Here is a 7,495-nt window from a genome sequence, read left to right as displayed (position 1 = left end):
TCTGCCTCCCCAAGCCCTACTCACTCTTCTTCCTCAGAGAAAGCCTAGGCGAAAAGGTTATTGTTACAGTAGCACCTAAGCATATGTCTACGCAGCCCACAGCAGCGAGCCACCGCCCCCCGCCTCTTCCCAACAGCCTGGACCAACAGACTTGGGCTAGCAGGGCTAACACTAGCACTCTAAATATAGCTGTGTAGACAGCGTTTCAAAGTTGAGGTGTGGGATCTGTAGCCGTGGAGGCCAGGGGAGGGGGGGTTTTCAGAGCCTGAGCCACAACGACAAAGTACTGTCTGCACAGCTACTTCTGGGGTATGTCTACACTACCCGCCGGATCGGCGGGTAGCGATCAATCTATCGGGGATCGATTTATCGCGTGTAGTGTAGACGCGATAAATCGATCCTCAATCACTCTCCCGTTGACTGCTGAACTCCAGCTCGGTGAGAGGCGGAAGCAAAGTCGACGGGGGAGCAGCGGCCGTCGATCCCATGCTGCAAGGACGCAAAGTAAGTGATTCTAAGTCAATCTAAGATACGTTGACTTCAGCTATGCTAGTCTCGTAGCTGAAGTTGCGTATCTTAGATGGATCCCCCCCCACACACACCCAGTGTAGACCAGGCCTTAGAGTGCTAGCATGAGCCTTGCAAACCCAAGTCTGTGCCTCTGGGCTGGGAGGTTTGCTGCCGTAGACTGTGCAGACATGCCCTTGATAGCCCAACAAAGATCTGTTGAGCTTGCTGCTGTACAAGCACATCGTAACAGGCAGTCCCTGCCCTAAGAGTGTACAATCTAAGGGTATGTCTACACTACGAGGGTAATTCGATTTTACTTAAATCGAATATGTGGAATCGATATTGCAAAGTCGAACGTGTGTGTCCACACTAAGGACACACTAAGGACAGTAATTCGACTTTGTGAGTCCACACTAACGGGGCGAGCGTCGATATTGGAAGCGGTGCACTGTGGGCAGCTATCCCACAGTTCCCGCAGTCCCCGCTGCCCATCGGAATTCTGGGTCGAGCCGCCAATGCCTTCTGGGTAAAAAAAATTTGTCGTCATCCGTCCGTCACTAACGCCCTCCCTCCCTCCATGAAAGCGCCGGCGGGAAATCAGTTCGCGCACTTTTCTGGTCAGTGACAGCGCGGACGCCACAGCACTGCGAGCATGGATCACGCTGCGACCATCGCTGCACTTGTGGCCGTTCTCAACACCTCGCAGCTTATCATACACCTTTCCCTGAGGCAGATGCAGAGAAATCGGGCGAGGAGGCTACGGCACCGCCGTGAGAGCCTGAAGTCGGAGAGTGGCACAGAGCTGTCAGAAACCACGAGCCCCAGCGCCCAGGACATCACGGTGGCAATGGGGCATGTGGATTTTGTTGAACGGCGATTCTGGGCCCGGGAAACAAGCACGGACTGGTGGGACCGTATAGTGCTTCAGGTCTGGGATGAATCCCAGTGGCTGCGAAACTTTCGCATGCGGAAGGGGACTTTCCTCGAACTTTGTGAGTTGCTGTCCCCTGCCCTGAAGCGCAAGGACACCCGCATGCGAGCAGCCCTCACTGTCCAGAAGCGAGTGGCCATAGCCCTCTGGAAGCTTGCAACGCCGGACAGCTACCGGTCAGTCGCGAACCACTTTGGTGTGGGCAAATCTACCGTGGGGGTTGTTGTCATGCAAGTAGCCAAGGCAATCGTGAAGGTACTGCTCCCAAAGGTAGTGACCCTGGGAAACGCGCAGGTCATCATAGATGGCTTTGCCGCGATGGGATTCCCAAACTGCGGTGGGGCTATCGATGGGACTCACATCCCTATCCTGGGACCGGACCACCAGGCCAGCCAGTACATCAATAGAAAGGGCTACTTTTCAATGGTGCTGCAAGCACTGGTGGACCATCGGGGACGGTTTACAAACATCTACGTCGGATGGCCGGGCAAGGTTCATGACGCTCGCGTGTTCAGGAACTCTGGTCTGTTTAGACGGCTGCAGGAAGGTATTTACTTCCCAGACCACAAAATAACTCTTGGGGATGTGGAGATGCCTACAGTCATCCTCGGGGACCCAGCCTACCCGCTAATGCCCTGGCTCATGAAGCCCTATACTGGCGCCCTGGACACAGAAAAAGAACTGTTCAACTACCGGCTGAGCAAGTGCAGAATGGTAGTGGAGTGTGCTTTTGGCCGTCTCAAAGGGAGATGGAGAAGCTTACTGACTCGCTGTGATCTCAGTGAAACCAATATCCCCATCGTTATTGCAGCTTGCTGTGTGCTCCACAATCTGTGTGAGAGCAAGGGGGAGACCTTTATGGCGGGGTGGGAGGTTGAGGCAAATAGCCTGGCTGCTGATTACGTCCAGCCAGACAGCCGGGCCATTAGAAGATCCCAGCGGGACGCCCTGTGCATCCGGGAGGCTTTGAAAGCTAGGTTCCTGAGTGAGCAGGGCAACCAGTGACTTTTCAGTTTGTGGACAGAAAAGCTGAACCTGCCCCCGTTTCTTTACCCAGTTCATTTTGACTATCCTCTCCAGTTACATACCCCCTTCACCCCCTTTCCCTTCCCAAAAAATAAAATCATTTCGATTTTGTTAATGAACACCGTTGTCTGTGTTGCTGTTTTCGCGGGAATATTTTAAACCGGGGACGCAGACTGTGGCGGGGGGCGGGTTCAGTGTTCTGATGCAAATGATGCTTCTAAACTCCCGGAATGACAGGCTCCGCACTGGTGGACTGGTTATTTCAATGGAGAACATGAAAAACACCTCCCAGACTGACCAGGGTAACCAGTGACTGCACTGTGTATGTGTCCTGATGCTGGACCTGACACTGCCTCTGTACCCTGCTAAAGGTCACTGTCCTGCCCAATTACCAAGCCCCTTCCCCCCCTCCAGACAGACTCTCCCTCAAAAGAACCTGACTGAAACAGTAATGGAGAGAAACAAACATTTTATTGCGAACCAGACATGAAACGTGGGGTGTGAAACTTGGACGGGGGCTTCTGTGAGGTGGGTGGGAAAGGACTTATGAAATTTTGGGGAATGTCAGCCTTCTAGTACTAGAGCAGTCTGCAGGGGTTGACTGAAAGTTTTAACGGCCCTTGCCGCCCCTCCTTCTTTGGAGTTTGGGTGAGAGTGGTGTGGGACTTGGTGGCGGGTGAGGGCGGTTACAGATAGACTGCAGCGGGGCTCTGTCCTCCTGCCTCCGGTCTTGCAGAACATCCACAAGGCGCCGGAGCGTGTCCGTTTGCTCCCTCATTAGTCCAAGCAGCTTTTCAGTAGCCTGTTGGTCCTCCTGACGCCACCTCTCCTCCCGTTCCATGACTGCTCGGTGCATTTGTGACAAGTTCTCCCTCCACTGTGTCTGCTGGGCTGCCTGGGCTCGGGAGCATCCCATTAGTTCTGAGAACATGTCTTCACGCGTCTTCTTCTTCCTCCGCCTAATCTGCGCTAGCCTCTGGGAGTGTGCTGACAGGCTGGGTTGGGAGACAGTCGCAGATGTGTCTGTGTGAATTGTGAAAAGGGAGTGAATTCCTGAGACAGATAAATGAAATTGTATACAAAGAACCTAGTCTTTCTCTGTGAACAAGACCATGCACTGCACCTCTCACATGCGCACTCAGGACAAGGTCGAATTTTCGGCCGTCGCCTTCAGTGCCTGTGGACTTGCGGAGGTCTTGGAGTGTTCAGAGAAGCGTGGCTGGAGACCTGAACTTCTGGAGCGGGCAATAATGGTAAGCCGCAGACTTGTGGCTGCTTAAAACTCCAGCAGTAGCACTGGCCTCCTTTCACATTGAAAGCAATGCCAGTCTCTGCTGCCAGCAATCAGGACAGCATCAACTCTGCCCCTGTCCCACCCCCTCGCGGCTGTCCCAGGGAAAGATCCCTGTATGCTGCCCCTCTCCCTCCACCGCGTGGCTGTAAAGCAGTCCCAATACTAACATTCCCCTCCCTAATTCAAAGCAGGGCGTCATGAGCGACATCACCCTCCTGAGGATCCCGGACACCCAGAGAGAACGCATGCTGCGGGAAAGCATGCAGAAACCGGGGCCGTATGCCGCCATGCTATGTCGGGCCATGATCCCGGAGTACTTGATTGTGGCGTGGAGGGGACATGTCTGCTACCACGGAGGGCCCACTAAGATCGCCCTACCCCGGAACCTGATCAACAGGCTTGAGCTCTACCTCCACGAGACCTACGAGGAGTTCTCCTACGAGGATTTCTCGTCGATCCCCGGCCACATTGACCGGATTTTCGCGTAGGTGCACTGGGACTTTGGAGTGGAGCGTCTTGGGCCTGGGAATCATGTAGTAACGGACATTGTGAAAATTTTTTAAAACACTTGGGACTAAATTGAGAAGAGCCTAAGACAGAGAAATCATGAAAACCCATTTGTTACCTTTGTAAATATTCCTGTTTTGTACCTGATTATTTTTTTACTAGTTTACAGCACTTTTATAAATATACATTGTTAATAGTATAAATATTACCGTTCTGTTTTAAATAAATGTTTACATGTTTACAGCACTTACTGCTTGATCCTTCCCCTGATTCTGTGTCCGGGGTAAGGGATGGGGACGGTTGGTACGGGATCTCGGTAAGGGTGATGAAGAGCTCCTGGCTGTCGGGGAAATCAGCGGTGCCAGCGCTGTCGACTGCCTCGTCCTCCTCATCTCCTTCTTCATCTTCCCCGTCCGCTGTCATGTCCGACGAGGAACCGGCCGCGGACATGATCCCATCCTCGGAGTCCACGGTCAGGGGTGGGGTAGTGGTGGCGGCCGCTCCCAGGATGGAATGCAGTGCCTCGTAGAAACGGGATGTGTGGGGCTGGGATCCGGAGCGTCCGTTAGCCTCTTTGGTTTTTTGGTAGCCTTGTCTCAGCTCCTTGATTTTCACGCGGCACTGCGTTGCATCCCGGCTGTAGCCTCTCTCTGCCATGGCTTTGGAGATCTTCTCGTAGATCTTAGCATTCCTTCTTTTGGAGCGCAGCTCTGAAAGCACGGACTCATCGCCCCACACTGCGATGAGATCCAAGACTTCCCGATCAGTCCATGCTGGGGCCCTCTTTCTATTAGATTGCACGGCCATCTCTGCTGGAGAGCTCTGCATAGTTGCCACTGCTGCTGAGCTCCCCTCGATGTCCAAAGAGGAACTGAGATTCAAACTGCCCAGACAGGAAAATGAAAATGAATTCAAATTTTCCCGGGGGTGTGGCTGGTCAGAGCATCCGAGCTCGGACTGCTGTCCAGAGCGTCAACAGAGTGGTGCACTGTGGGATAGCTCCCGGAGCTATTACCGTCGATTTCCATCCACACCTAGCCTAATTCGATATGGCCATGTCGAATTTAGCGCTAATCCTCTCTTTGGGGAGGATTACAGAAATCGATTTAAAGAGAGCTTTATGTCGAACTAAATGGCTTCCTGGTGTGGACGGGTGCAGGGTTAATTCGATATAACGGCGCTAAAGTCGACATAAAAGCCTAGTGTAGACCAGGCCTAAGGTATTGATCCTGGAGTTAACTCTGTGGCAGAGCCAAGATCTGAACCCACCCCTCCTGAGTCCCTGTCCGCTGCTTTAATCACAAGACCATCTTGCCTCCAAAGTGCAAGTCTGACACTGTGTCCTGGAAATCATCTAGTCCAGGCTCATGTGACTCAAGATGAGAAGTGAATTCCAGGGCCCATCACTGAGCTGCTCAGATGCTACCCCTGCCCCCAGTCAGAGGGCTGTTCGATTGAATGCCTCAGATGATCACAACGGTCCCAGTATTACAACTAGTTACTAAAGGAAGAAGGCCTGAAAGACTTAAGGAATTATAGGAAAAAACCAACACCATTAAAAAGCCTTTTGTAATCAGATGTGATTAGACTGCCACTCAAAAACCTCTTGGATTTGGAGTTGTGTGGGTCTGATCCTGCAAAAAGCAGCCAGAGCATATTGGTGAATCTGGCCCATTATTTCTTCATGACAGGATAGCTTGTTTTCAAGTGTCATGCTTCAAAAGACATCTACATTCTCAGAGGAAAAAATGGCATAGGGTAGATTTCTTGGTGAATATTTGCATCTATTTATCTAGATCTCCTTTTGCTCTTCTTGTTGATGCTAGGATGAGATGGCTGGGAGCTAAATTGGCACCCATGGGAATGATTAGAATCTGAATGTTTGAGATATGGATTTAAACAATGATGAAGCAAGGAGTTTATGGTGTATTGACTTGTCTAATATGTATGTATTCCATTATCCTTTAGTGGATGGAATCAGAAGTACTCAGTATGGCCTGGTACCTGTACTATTAGCAGCTAATGGAGAGTATCAAAAGAATTTGTCTTTTAAAGTTTTGGAGAAAAAGAATCTTGTTCTTTCCTTGCAGTTGCTATGGCCATAATGTGTAGTATAGTATTAACCATAAAGTTCCCCAAATAGGTGTCCACAGGTTTGTTACAAAATGCAAGGAGGAGATGGAGCCGCATTCATAAAAAGTAGGTATTCAGTTCCATGGTTTTCCTAAGCTATTTTCTTGATAGGACACAGATGTTTTTTAATTATTCAAATGTTTAAATGATCTACATCACTGGGGCTCTTTCTATAAAAAGAGATCCTGTGTTACAGACTTTGCTTTGGATGTGATGAGGTCTATTTCAGACTAGCAAAGCTACTGTCAACTGACCCAATACAAGTGCTGTTCTCATGGAAAAGATTTGTCAACACAAGGTTAAAAACTATTTTTAAAAAATCACAGTGGAGAGACTGGATTTTAATCCTGATTCTATAACAAGTAAAAACATGGTGAGGACACAGCAAATGCAAAAGCTCTGAAATGGTTTGGGGACAGCCTGTACTTTCTTTCTTTTCTGCATTGAATCAGAACCATTCTTAGGTTTGTGTGGTCTCCAGCAAGATGCAGAACCCTGCTCTGTGTAGTAAGAAGATTTGTGCTGGCTCTAAATACATTTCACATACTCCAACCCAAGATAGCAACGTGCTGTATGTTCCCAAATTGGGAACAAAGGGTGAGGATTTCTTGTTTTTCCTCAGGAGGCTGATCTCATGTTTCATTACTCAGGGCCCACTTTCAATACGGCTTGTAAAGTAATTTAAACCAGATCCTTTGCTGTATGTTTTCCTGGAGGGAACTCGGTTTTCTTTAACCAAAGGGAAGCCTGGAACAAGCATCTCAAGGGACAAAACTACATAAGATAATTTCCGCACATACATTGTACGGCAGGCAACAAATTCTTTATAATCAAAGGTAAGTCAAAGAAAACCTAGTTCCTAGAAGGGCAAGATAACTTTTCAGCTGAGAATCTCCCAATGCTGTCTCACATTCTTTTCCACAGCTGCAATCCAGCTGAAACTCCAACAGCAGAACCTGCCAGCAAGACAACTAAGGAAATCAGTATACCTGGATATAAATATATATATATATATATATATATTTCCTTAGTTCTCTGTTCTTCAACTCAAACAGGTCCAGATACCAAGTTTTGAAATATATGTGTATATATAT

Source organism: Terrapene carolina, unplaced genomic scaffold, assembly GCF_002925995.2.
Source record: "Terrapene carolina triunguis isolate 2854851 unplaced genomic scaffold, T_m_triunguis-2.0 Scaffold179, whole genome shotgun sequence".
NCBI lineage: Eukaryota > Metazoa > Chordata > Testudines > Emydidae > Terrapene > Terrapene triunguis.
The sequence above is the reverse complement of the archived record's forward strand: the minus strand, read 5'-3'. Positions refer to the sequence as shown.